This window comes from Erigeron canadensis, chromosome 5 (assembly GCF_010389155.1).
Source record: "Erigeron canadensis isolate Cc75 chromosome 5, C_canadensis_v1, whole genome shotgun sequence".
NCBI lineage: Eukaryota > Viridiplantae > Streptophyta > Magnoliopsida > Asterales > Asteraceae > Erigeron > Erigeron canadensis.
The window spans coordinates 41,142,264-41,156,563 of NC_057765.1; the positions used below are offsets into that span (position 1 = coordinate 41,142,264).

General features: G+C 31.8%; 1 long non-coding RNA gene across 1 annotated transcript; it reads left to right on the forward strand.

The window, feature by feature from the left end:
* The first annotated feature begins 8,320 nt into the window (after nt 1–8,320).
* On the forward strand, nt 8,321–11,455 carry LOC122602172. The gene is made up of 5 exons (XR_006324170.1): nt 8,321–8,463; nt 9,060–9,181; nt 10,924–10,991; nt 11,099–11,159; nt 11,255–11,455. It is a non-coding gene; the product is annotated as an uncharacterized LOC122602172 (long non-coding RNA).
* Nucleotides 11,456–14,300: the final 2,845 nt, after the last annotated feature.

A 14,300-nucleotide genomic window follows, 5' to 3' on the forward strand; every position in this document is an offset into this window, starting at 1 on the left:
GTCAGGTTGTTAAACAAGTTAGGATTGTTTATATCAAATTGAACGGATTGAACGGATGTTAATTTGAGTTGTTTGGATGTTGATAACGGTAGCCAGTGTTAAACCACTTGTTGAAGTTATTGAGAAACATTTTTTTCAAAAAGGTTAGGAAGTGAAAGAAAGTTAACAATATGTATAAAAAGTATGTTGTGTAAAATGTATACCAAATTAAATAGAGTAAAAAGAAAAGAAGTAAGAATTTTAATTTATTTTTTTCCCATTACATGGCTATTTTGCTACAAAACAACACCTTGGTCAAATAAAAGGTGGATGTGTCGTGTTGGTCAATTGGAACATGGATCGCCGAACGAGGCCAATGTACATGATTAGTCGGTGGCGATTCGGGCTGGATCGTCAAATCTTCGCCCCATTCCATAAGTGACCATTGGATACTAATAATTATTATAATTATTTTCTTTTTTTCTTTTTTATTTCAAAGAACTATATTATTTCCCAATAATCGAATATAAGATCATTCAGACTCACGTATCTATCTATAATATAACTAAAAGAGGGGGTTGGGAGTACATTTGGCACCCCTAATCCCCCTTCTTGAGCCTAATACTCCCTTTTATTAATCCTCAATTTTTTTTTAATATTTTCTAAATAAAATAATAATATTGACCGACCTTTTTAGTTTCAATTAAAAAAACTTTATTATTATTATTATTATTATTATTTATCTATATCTATATAATCTCTCCTAATTAATCTTCGTAACTATAATTCCTTATTGATCCTCTCCTATTTTCTATATTTTTTTATTTTTTATTTTACTATATCATAAATTATTATTATGAGTATTCTATTCTATATTAACACATTTTTCTCTCTTTCTAATCTTTTCAACCAAGCTATTCCTAACTCTATTCACTCCGCAACTTTTTTGTTCTTCCATATTTGTATATGGAAAAAATCTCTAATGCATTCTCTGATCTATTTTATTTTTATCTATCCTGTTGTATTTTTTTCTTAATAAACGTACGCATGTTATCTTTATTTATTCAATATTGTTTTTGATTCTCACTATTAATCCTCTACTTTTTTTATATTTTGTATATTTCCTTTATAACCTTATTTTTCTCTATATCTATGACTCTGCGATCTTCAATACCCTAAAATTTCTTCTTTATGATCGTATAAATTCAATCATATAAGATTACAATAAGTTTAAATCTTTTCCCTCTTTTAGATAAAGTTTGATTATTAATATATGATTGATAATTAGATTTTTACTCAATTTGAGATTATTAATCATAGGAAAATGTAGATAAAAAATATTGGTGCTTTTTCTGTTGTAACAATCTGATTGCATATCCGTCGTTAATGTTGCTAGCTCAAGAGGAACAAGATTACTGATGGAGGCGTACGTTTGAGATGACCTTTGTTGATGAATTGATATGTATTTTTCAAATTATATATTATACACTTTTTGTTTCTCTTTCTGTTGAGATTAACTCTAAATTGTTTAGTCTAAAATTGTTGTTTGTGTTTGTAGTACGTTTAGATATAATAAACTGCAATTTTTTTTTATTAATTAACTAAAGTTGGAAAAAAAAAAGGTAAATTGGATACAATCTTTATATGTAGTTAATTTTCATATATATGTTTCCTTTTTTAGTTTTCGTATTGATTAAATTGTGACACTGGTTATAGGGATTCAATATACTTGAATTCCAAAATTGAAATATTGGTGCTTTTTCTGTTGTAACAATCCGATTGCATATCCGTTGTTAATGTTGCTAGCTCACGAGGAACAAGATTACTGATCGAGACGTACGTTTAAGATGACCTTTGTTGATGAATTGGTATGTATATTTCAAATTATATACTGTACACTTTTTGTTTCTCTTTTTGTTGAGCTTAACTTTAAATCGTTTAATCTAAAATTGTTGTTTGTGTTTGTAGTACGTTTAGATATAACAAACTGCAAATTTTTTATTATATATATACGTGACTCTCAGTGATCTTATATTATTTTTCATTTTTTTTACATTTAATCGACATGTATACATATTGTTGAGTCCCAGCTATTTGTAAATTTGGTGATGACAAATCTGATATATAAACACTTAGTAATCTTTTGGTTCTTGTAATCTGATCTGGGTCAGACTAAGCTGACACAGCTTGCGATCTGCAACTGACTCAGATCATGCTTCATATATTGTAATTGTTTATCTTATGGAAGCAAGTGTTGTTCAAGCTGCATCAAATGGTTAAGCATTCAGTCCAAATCAAAGAGGAGGATTGAAGATAGAAGATCAAGTTGTTGGTGGAAGACAGCTTGGGATTAGCAGTTAGCTTGGAAACACTTATACAGATTTGCTCTTGACAAACGAGCAATCTGTGTCTAAACAATCAGTGAAGATTACAGCCTGGATTTATTGATAAGGACGTATGACGTGACTAGGAAGGTTCCTAGAATCTGGGTTGGTGGTTTACTTACATATGCATGTCCATACTCTCATTGGACGATCAAAATGACGTGCTGCAGGTTTTGGGGACCACAATTACGATGAAGGCACGTTCCAATATTCCCTGATCATCCAACATAAGAACAATACGTGGCTTATTTGGACACCAAGAGAAACTGAAGCTTTCGCCTATAAAAGCTACAATCCTTGAAGGCATATGTATGCATTCCTTTGAATCATTCTTCACAAAAAGTTCTCTTTGCTCTTATACACAGCCTCGTTTGTGAGAAGTCAGCTTGGGCTGCTTCTCTTGAGAAAGAACTTATTTGATTGTTGTTTGTCAATTCATAGGGTTGTTTAGATATTGTAGGTTATCTTGTTTCCGTAACAACCCTGTAATTCTTTGTATGGATTATTTCTTAATAAAAGATTACATTTGAAAAACGTAATCTGTGCCTAAGAATGTTTATTTTCTGCTTTACTGTTTTATTGATTCTTATAACTCACATTGGTTAATATACTTTAAGTATTGATGGATGAGTATAGTGACCATTGTATACTAATAGTTATTATAATTGTTTTCTATTTTTCTCTTTTATTTCAAAGAACTAGATTATTTCCCATCAATCGAATCTATAATATAACTAAAAGAGAGGGTTAGGGGTACACTTGGCACCCCTAATCCCCCTCCTAGAGCTTAATCCTCCATCCTTATTAAACCTCTAATTTTTTAATATTAATCTAAGTTAATTTACATTTTTTGGTTTTCCATCACCGATTTACACTTTAAGCCCAATCTAAAAAATTAATTTACATTTTTTTGTTTCCCATCACCAATTTACAGTTTAACCTAATTTAAAAATAATTAACTTACATTTTTGATTTTCCATTACCAATTTACACTTTAACCCAATTTAAAATAATTAATTATACTTTTTGGTTTTCCATCACCAATTTACACTTAAAGATAATTAATTTACACTTTTTGGTTTTCCATCACCTATAATACCCCAAATTTTGAGATAAAATAGTCTAATAATGATATATTTGAAATCATTATAATTTACATGTGTAATACATATATATAAGTCTTACATAATTGAGATGAACGAAGTTTAATTAAATAGCTTATAAAAACTATATCTGAGAGTTCAAGTAAAGATCAAATACTAATAAAGATACATATATGTTATAGTTTTAAAATGTATAAGCCTGAAGGATGAAGGAAACGTAATCAAAACCCAACAGAACTTCCGTACATTGCGGCCCAAAATCCTGGATTTATAGTAAATATATATATATAAATACACCATCCGTATATTCAATCGACACATCAGTAATACTCAAAGAAAATAAGAACAGGGACGTGGGTTGGGTTTTGAGCAGAAGGTTCCAAGCAAAAGTTCTTCAACACAACTGTTTGAATCTAAGGTAAAAACACACATTAATTTTCGATTAGGGGTGTAGCATTACTTTTGTTTATATATGTTTTCGGGTCACATTACTTTTGTTATACGAGTCAAAATATCTTTTGAAATCATCAGCCATGGTGACAAGACATAATTTTCGAGTCTTTAAGTATGTAACTTGTTATACTGATTTGAATCTAAAACTTTTAAGAATTCATGAACATTGCTAGACTTATCAATTAATCTTGATCAACTTGAATTCCTAAAATAGAGGTTTGAACTTTGAACAAATTAGGGGTGTAGCAGGGACGAGGGTGATGACCTGATGCATGGTTTTCCTCGATTAAAAGATGTGTATATATATTTTGTTATTAAAACCAAACCACCTGTATAAGCATATAGATAATGGCTACATAAATATTAGTCAAGTTATGATCTTATTCAGTCAACGTAACTATACTATGTATTTATCAGTCATAAAAAAAACGGGTTGGGTCGGGAATGATCACAAGCTATTATTAATGATGGGTAGTTCTATATAATCGTTGTAGATCGTTCGTGGAAAAGGTAGATAGGCGATTCTGTTAGACATCGTGATCATTTAAGGTACGGATTCTTGTTCTATAACTCATCGTTGTTAAACGTCGATTTGAATTCTCTGCATTCTTTCAGCGATCATCTTTAGTGTATCTATCTGCTAGTTTCGTATTTGATTGGAAAGTCATGTGTTACTGTTTGCTTCAGTTCTGTTAGTTTTCATGTGTTTCTGCTAGTTTAGCCTCCGGTTGAAAGTCACTTGTATAATGTTTGAAAGCCTCTGTTGAAAGTATAAATATAATGTCTCGCTTGGTCTCTTTTGTTACATATGTATCGACTCATCTTTTGAGAAAGGTGGGGTGTTACATCACCAATTTACATTTTCACTCAATTTAAAAATAATTATTTTACACTTTTTGGTTTTATTGGTAATCTATAATATAACTCACGTACGACAAAAAAAGAAGAAGCTACGATCAACTACAAAAAGTTTTTTCTTTTTATATACTTTGCACATAATTAATCATTGTTATTATTTTTTAACATTGCATACTTATGTTATTGCTATTATTATTTCTTTTAATTTAGTTTGAGGTTTGTTATGGCTTTTTCTTCAACAACAAAAAATATGACCACATTAGTTCATCTTGAAGATCTTAAGCCAACACATGTTGACCATCATTTACGACTCCGTGTTGTTCATGTATGGACTGTTTCGGACTGGAACAACTCGAAGAAAATCAAAACGTTCGAGATGGTCTTTGTTGATGAATTGGTATGTATTTTTCAATTTATATAGGTTACACTTTTAGAATATAAGAAACTGTAAATTTTTTATTTAACTAAAGTTGGAAAAAAAGGGTAAACTGGAATCAATATTTATATGGAGTTAATTTTCGTACGTTTCTTTTTTAGTTTTCGTATTGATTAAGTTGTGATATATAACTTAACTAATCTAAATATTATATATTAAATTTTGTATTTGTAACCTATATTAACTCTTAGGATTTACGATTATATCTTTCTATAACCTTTTAGATATAAAGTCTAAATTTGCTATGAGTAGGTTTCTGATTACTTTAATATATTGACTTTGATTATTTTGATATTGTTTTGAAAGTAGCTCATTTATGGAGACTTGATAGGCCAGCCCAGTTTAGAAGGCTTAATTGGTTAAGGCAGAAGCAGCCTCTTAGTTTAAGTTCAGTTTTTCTTGGGCATCAAGTCATTAACCCTAATCTACCTATTATAAATATATTTTCCTGTACTTGTAATTCCTCATCTCGAGTGTTGCAGAAAGCTTTAATAAAATTTTCTAGTTGCAGTCCGTGGATTAGTTCACACAGTTTAGTGTGAGATACGGATACCACGTTAAATCTCCCGCGTCCTTCTTTCTTGTTATTTTCTGGTTCTTGTGTTTGTGTGTCTGTGCAGTTTATTCCTAACAAGTGGTATCTAGAGTTAGGTTTCATACAGTCACACAACCACCGACTAGCCACCATCCAACCGCCACCCAGATTAGGGTTTCGACCAGCTCAGCAGCTGCCGCCGTCACTTCTGTTTGAACTCTAGCCGGCCGCTAGGGTTCTGTCTACTTGAAACACCACCAAATCTCCTTCACTGCTGCTGTTTCGCAGCAGTTTCAGGGGCTGTCGTCGTTCTGCCGCCAGAAACAGCCACCAGAAACAGATCAGTCAGATTTAGGGTTTCAGTCAGAATTTTCAGCCGTCGTATTTTTGGGACTCCAGTCAATCTGCAGCAGATTAAGTTCTAATTGCACAGATTAGGGCTCGATTTGGCAGATTAGGGTTTCAGCAGATTTTCTGGATTTGAGACTTTTTTTGTAATCAGATTTTTCGTAGAGTCATTGTAATGGCAGAAGACGGAGAGATTACAAATGAAAAGTTTAACGGGAAAGATTTCGGTTGGTGGAAGATGCAAGTAGAAGATTTGTTAGTTGAGATACCACGTTAAATCTCTCGTGTCCTTCTTTCTTGTTATTTTCTGGTTCTTGTGTGTGTGTGCAGTTTATTCCTAACACATATAATATAGCCATGCATGAGCTCTAACTCGGGTCGACAATTTAAGTGGTGCTATTTGTGTTTTATTCATTATCAGTTACAATTTGGCTGTTTTACACATTTGAATGTATAACTTCATTAACTTGATGCCAATTGTGTTGCAGGCCTTGGTGGCTACAAAAGCCTTTTGTAACACCAAGTCTGAACTTGTGATCAATGGTTAGAAGATTTACCTTTTGTTTTAATAATCACATCAAAAAAATTGGTTTATATAATATTGATGCTAAAATGGTTCATTGTCTTTACTAATTCGGTTTTGTGTATTTCTCTTCAAAATATGATCAATAAGCTACTCTCTGTTTTGTGGAAAATGGCTATATATAGAGCAAGCTTATAGAAAGAGAAATGAAAATTATTATAAGTGATAGGATCTTTATGTCTATACTTCTGTTCTGTAAATATTCTAATATTTCGGTTTTTGGGTACTATTATACAATATACTTTAACCCCTGAATTCCTTTAGTGGTTCCCATTGTCAATGACATAGTCCTTGAGAGGGATACGTGTAATTAATAGGTCTTACTAGTTAGGGCACAGTTCCAAAGGTTTATTTAGATTGCAGTACCAAAAATCACTGATAATGGAGAAAGTGTGTGGTTTTTATAGACTCAATAACTTCTATTGGACTAAAAAATCGCCACCTGGACAAAAATAGGTGTCTCTTGCTGACTTTCACTATGTGCTTTGATCGCGTATGTTACGTTATAGATTAGTTTGCTATAGTAGATGTATGTTAGTTGTTGGAAGCTGATATTTATCTACTTACATGTAGAATTTGAACCTTAATACAGTTATGCAATGTGTCTAAAGTGTTTGGGCTCAAAGATAGGTCGCTCAAAATGTAGAGGCGGCTTAAAGAAATCACATATCATTATGAAGATCAGTACTCTCTAAGGAAAGATGACGCAATTAACATGACATTGAGACGGTTTAGGACTAAATTCCTGGTGACGACTTGATGTAAATAGGAACAGAAAGCTAACTGTTACTAATGAAACATGAATAATTTGCATTGGTAGAATTACCTGACCAGAAGCTACATATCGACTTTTCCATGACGCAGCAAGTGCTTCTCCGGTTATTCCAGATGCTTTTTGAAACCGTGTCGAACTCCTTCGCAGAACCTAAGTCCGTTAATCCGGTATATATAATCAATAACAAATGTCAGATTATTATAATAATATGTATATATACATATATCTATCTATAATTAAACTTAATCTATATCTATATCCGAAGATCGAAAGCATTATCGTATTTAATATAACCGGATCACGTTATATTATCTAATTTTAAAAGTAGTTAATATGTAATTAATGTAGTGTGTGTGTACACACACACACACATATATATATATATATATATATAATATGTTACTAATGTAGTGTGTGTGTGTATACATATATATATATAATATGTAATTAATGTAGTGTGTGTGTGTATACATATATATACATACATATACAGAGAGAGAGAGAGAGCGAGCGGACCTGTAGTATCATTTTTGAAGAAATATTTGAGGAGTGAAGATGGCGGAGGTGGAAGACGGAAGGTACCAGAAAGGGAATATTAGGGGAGGGAAGATGCGGAGGTGGAAGATGGAAGATACCAGAACGGAGGATTTTTATTATCTGGGAAGACGGATACGGAATTAGCTTATTTATAGAGAAAGAAGGAAAATTAAAAGTGTCGCATTAAAAATTTCATATTCCCAACCCATTTTATTATATTATTTTTATACATGTAACAATTTAAGTCCTTTAAGGACAGTAAAGTTTTATATACTCTGTTTTTAGCCACATAACTTTCTAGTTATAAGAAGAGCTTAAGTACAGTAAACTTTTATCGTTTTTCGACTTTGGCCACATAACTTTTGTTTTTAACATTATAGCTCAAACTTTGACTCTTATTTACTCTTGTTACAGGAAAGATGGTGATGTTGTCTCACCAAAGGCGCTATTAAACAGGAAAGCTTCATCAAGAGTAAGTTTTGTAATTCTCATCCATTAACCCACAAATCAATCAGATTGTGATATTGTGTTTTAAACAATGCTCAAAGCCTATATAAAAAGCCCAGGATTTGTCAAGTGACTTGAATCTTATCATCATAAAATAGGATACTGTAATGGAAAGTTTTTGCTCATAGATATGTCGTTCCCTATTCATTTACATGTATCGTATATGATATATCTAGATCTATTAAAAGTTTCTACTTTAATCTTTATACTAATAATACATATAAGGAGAAATTACAGAATTACATGTGCAATGATAACATATTTTCAAAAACAAACACAGCTGCTGATAACATAGAACACTCCTTTAAGATTAACTAATGGGTCAGTTCAATTAAGTTGGAACTAATTAGGAAATTGAAGCAGATGGTGGAAACTCGAAAGTTTTAGGGCTGGGGTGTGAAACTAATAGAAGGAAGTAAAAAGCCGAACAAAAGGAAGGATGGGAGTAGGGAACTGAACACGTGTGTTGATTATATGTTCATAATTTACAAAAAAAAAGATATATTTGTCTTAGTTTTAAGCTAAAGGAGTAAATGCTTTGTTTGTTTGTATCATAATCAGGCAATAGCTAAACCTGTTGTCAAGAACGTTATGAGACACTACGATATAGGGTCATCGAAAGCAAAGGATGAGCAGTCGACCACGGCCATATGGATCCGCCGCAGACAACTTTGACGGCTAAGGTAATCCTTAGGGCCAACTTCAAATACATGATTTTAGGCCAATTTGGTTACATGGTTGTTATTTGGCAAGTAGATCAGAATATTTTAACCAATATGCATTCGTAGGCTTATGATTGACACAAACCTTAAATGGTGATTATAATAGGTACCTCTTTTCATGGGGTTTTCTGTCTTTGTGCTTACAACTGGGTATCTATCAATTTCATAGAATTTTGTATGCATGTCTAATGTCTTTACATTACACTCCACATAGCCAACATAATGATCAGGGCAGCAGAACTACACCTTCTGTTGTTGCTTTCTATGATTTGCAACAGTGGCTATGAATACTGCTAACCCTAAACCTATATTTGGTAATTACACTTTTCAATACTTTCATTTCTTGTTTGATGGTTCTTTCAAGTTGAAATTATGATCATCTCAAACCGATCAAAATACGTTAAACATGGTACATGATCAACTATCAACTGAAATAAGTAATTGACGATTTACCCTTGATCTCACAAACTATCAACTTGAGAGTATTCCAACATTTGTTTACAGATAAAGACTAGAAGAGTAATCCAAAATGGCCAAAAAAATGTGGGGTCTGACCTTTGACCCATTACCCATCTTTGAGTCATCTATCTTGCAACTGGTCGTCTTTTATTATTGACGCTATGCTATAAATTTTATTTGAGAGCTACATTTTGTAACCCAATGTATATCCTGTTTGAAATAAAACAGATCCTAATTGCTGGCATCATTGATTGTCGATGTTACGAGAATGGATTTGAACTTGCAATGTTACATTTAGTAGTGGTCCCTGCTTATGTAATTGTGTGTGGACTTTGATAGATGGGATCCAATTTATGATCAACTGTTTCGTATAGGCCATGAGACTTTTTTGCATGACTGATCTGACGGACATTTGGCTGAGATTATTGAACCCTTAGCTGGCTGTAATGCTATTAAAGACAAAAACTTATCCAATGAAGTTGGATCTTCTGCCGTTGATAGTTTTCATTAATCCTTTGTTGCTTAACAGCTATACTAGATTTGCTATTATCCAAAATTCCCTATGTAACAATACTGTAATATGTTCTTTCGTTGATACAGATATTTTATCTGTATGATGCTATATATAGTTTCCGCTTGCTATATATAGTTTCTGATACTGATTTTGCTTTAGATACATATTTTTTTTGTTACTGACTTCTGTAGATCTCATGGTAATTGATTATATTTGTTTTTGTGTGTATACATCTATCCATAATTATATTATGTATTAAACTAATGTGTATGTACAGAGTTGATTAATGTAGTTTATAGTTTTGGATTAATAATTCATTGCAAAATGCCTATATTTATGAGAAGTCTTATATCATGTATATGTATATATTTGAATGTCTACATATGTATGTGTCTGATTTTTTGTATTCTTATCTAATAATCATCTGATTTGGTACCGTTGGTGATATTACGTCCTTTCACTCCTTGGTAGCTCAATCAACAAAATAATTCAGATATTTTCTGAACTATGTTTTGGCGGCCATTTATGTATTTTACGGTGTTACCGGTTGACAATAAATCATATACAGTACATAGCAGAGGATTATTCACATTGTTAACTCCTAATTCAGCTACCAGAATACTGTCCAAGCTCTTTACTTTTATATATTTTCTTACTGGAAGTTGAATGATGTATTGAATTTATCAAATATGTATGATTACTGATTTCAGTGACAAACTTTCTTCTGAAGGACCTCCTTTTAGAGATGTGTTTGATGTAACTTTGGTTGCGAGGAAACCATAGAAATCACGTAAAGAGGTATTTGGACGGATATTATGTTGTTGAAAGCTCTTATACACTACCAGAGTACCAGCTCTTGCGACTAAACATTCCTTTGTTTTTCCATGTTTTATACTTATATATAGGTGCGGAAAGAATTGGGTAAGGAAGAATGTGCAGAAGGTGGAACTCAACTCTGGTGGACAAGTGAGTTCTGATGCCACACTAGCTTATTTCAATCGTTGTTCAGTTTTCATATATATATATATATATATAGCTAATGTTATCTTTTATCAATCCAGGCTGGAGCTGCCCCCTATACTTTTTCTTTTATTTCTTCTCCAAAACTATACATTTTTATAGAACACAATTTTTTAATCATTTTGTCAAAAGAACTTGCAAGTATCATATAATTGTGGGGATCCATTATCAAGAACTTCCTCCTTATGCTTGAGTTCTTCTTTGACACCAATTCATTCGTTAAGAACTCTGTTTTGACAAAAGTGTATCATATAGTTGAATGATGGTACAATCCTATAAGAACTTGCACCCTTTATTAAACTTTTGAATCAGTTTGCATAGCAACCGATGCAAGTATTTGATTTGCACCCTTTAAAACCAAAATGTACCAAGAGCCAAAGGAGGGGACAACTAGGCATCTATACAAAATATCGTCATTCATCCAAGAATGACCTAAATACCTTCAAGACTTCCAAAAGTTACTTCAAGCTCTAATTCAACTTTCTTCAAATCAACAACACTAGTTCCTTCTTCCGGAACTACCTATAAAAGTGTAAACAACTAAAATATAAGCAAAGGCTTAGTGAATATATTTGCATACATTTACGAATACGAAGGAGGGCATAGTACAAGGATTTTCACATGTAACCTATGGCATCGTCATGTCACATTTACATATTCACCTTGCACACAAACAATACATATATGGATCCATATAAGCTAAACAATCATATCTATCGGGATTCTTAGGCCCCGGAGGTTCTTAGGCCTCATATCACATCAACTATCGGGATTCTTAGGCCCCGGAGGTTCTTAGGCCTCATAAACAATGCCCCACATGGGCTTCATGCCAAATCAATTACCATGCTTGGAACATTCACATCTCATAGTAATTGACCCAACGTAAACATAAGGGTATGCAAATATACTCACCTCCTCCGCAACAAAGATAATAACGCCAAATGAACAAGCACAAGCAATCTTCAACCTATGATCATATCGTAAAAATGTATAAGCTTACATTCACAACTATGACTAGCTCAACCTAGTCATACTCAATCACTAGCCTTCCTAGACCCAAAACCCAACCTATTTGTCATTGAGTTTCATTTTCTTTGACAAACACACTAGGTAGTTCAACCTACCATTTTCATCAATAATTTCATAACTAGTCAAAATTCATCTTTTCTCAAGAAATAAAATTTATCACATGCACTCATTATTTTCATAAACAACATATCATATAACTCAATGACAACTAGGTTAACTAAGGAAATTGGGAAAAAATTAATCATAATTCAATTTCTGGCAAAACCCCCAATTTGGTTCATCCATGAACCCTAATTTCAAAAGAAAGAGGAAACTAAATTTAGGAGAAATCAATACCTCAACAATAGAAGATAATAGATTAGGGTTTTCAAGCCACAATTTCTTCCTCTTTTTCCTTCAAATTTCGGCCACCACCACCAACCTACAAACCCTAGCTTTTGAATTCTTGAATAAAGATTACTTGATGGTGATGATTAAAGACTTTGCTCTTGGATGAGTTATTCTTTGATTTTGAAAGAATTAGAGAAGGAATGCATGAAGGGAAGAAGAAATTTAGAGTGGAAGTATGATTCACACTCAAAAGAAATGTCTGGCACTTCCTATGGGTGCCACGACCCACTTCTCAAATTGGTGGGTATTTTACCCGCTATCCGTTAAAGTTCCAACTAAATTAACCCCATATCCAAAAATAAAATACTAAGAAATTAATTTAATGTCAAAACTATAAAAAGTGGTTAATTTCTTTTACCTTAAAATATTTGGGGTGTTACAATATATATTAAAAAATAACTGAATTAACCACTTATTAACCAATTATAGTTAACCAATCATAGTTTTTAAATTATCAATATAAAAAATTGATGACATTATTAATTTTAACTATAATATATAATATATTATCAAGATTAAAAACCATAATAATTCTTATCCAAGTAATATATATATATATATATATATATATATATATATATATATATATATAATTATTCTTTTCCTACTTTGAAGTCGTTATTATAAATGTCTTTTTATTTATGTTTTAATCTTTGGGGTTTTATTTCTTGTTGTTATCATAGATATGAATATTAAGTTTTTACATTAACATAATAAGTAGTTATGGATAAATATATTGAAATATGATGATATTAGTTTTAATATCTATACAATCTATGGATTATAATTTTTAATGAAAAATAATATTAAAACATATTACATCATATACATTTGATCTATCAGATAGTAACTTAATAGCAAAATGTACACATATATATATATATACATATTTAATAGTGCTGGTCATATCTAATGATATTATTGATAGTAACTTAATAGCAAAATGTACAAATATACATATCATAGTGTTAGTCATATCTAATGATATTATTGATATTAATAATAATACATATGTTAAAATATGAAGCCTCTGGACTAAAAATAAATTTCTCTAAAAATACAATTTAATAATAAATTTTATTGGTGTTTTATGTAACCTTTGGACTAAAAAGAAAATTTTCTAACAGTAGTCTCTTTGGAGTCGATGAATACATGTTAATAAATTTTATTGGTGTTCTATATAGCCTCTGGACTAAAATAAAATTTTCTAACAGTAGTCTCTTTGGAGTCGGTGGTGATATACATGAGTTGGCGCGCTATACTTGCAAACATCCTAAGGTGCAGACATGACTCTTTTCCATTCAAGTATTTAGGTTTAAAAGTTGGAGCTAATTATATGAACCTTGTTAAGAATTGGAAACTAGTGGTTGACGTTTTCACATGTAGACTTTCACTTTGGAAAGCCAAGACTTTATCCTATGGGGGTCAAATATCGCTCATTACTTCAGTATTAATTGCTCTTCCCTCTTATTACTTCTCGTTGTATCGTGTACCGGCCAAGGTAATTGACACTCTATAAAAACTTAGAAGTTTTTTTATGGGGAGGGAACTCAGAAAGTAAACTCATTAATTGGGTGGTTTGGGATAAGGTGATTGCACCTAAAGAGTATGGTGGGTTAGGCATTGGGTCCCTCATGGATTCCAATCAATCTCTACTATCCAAATGGT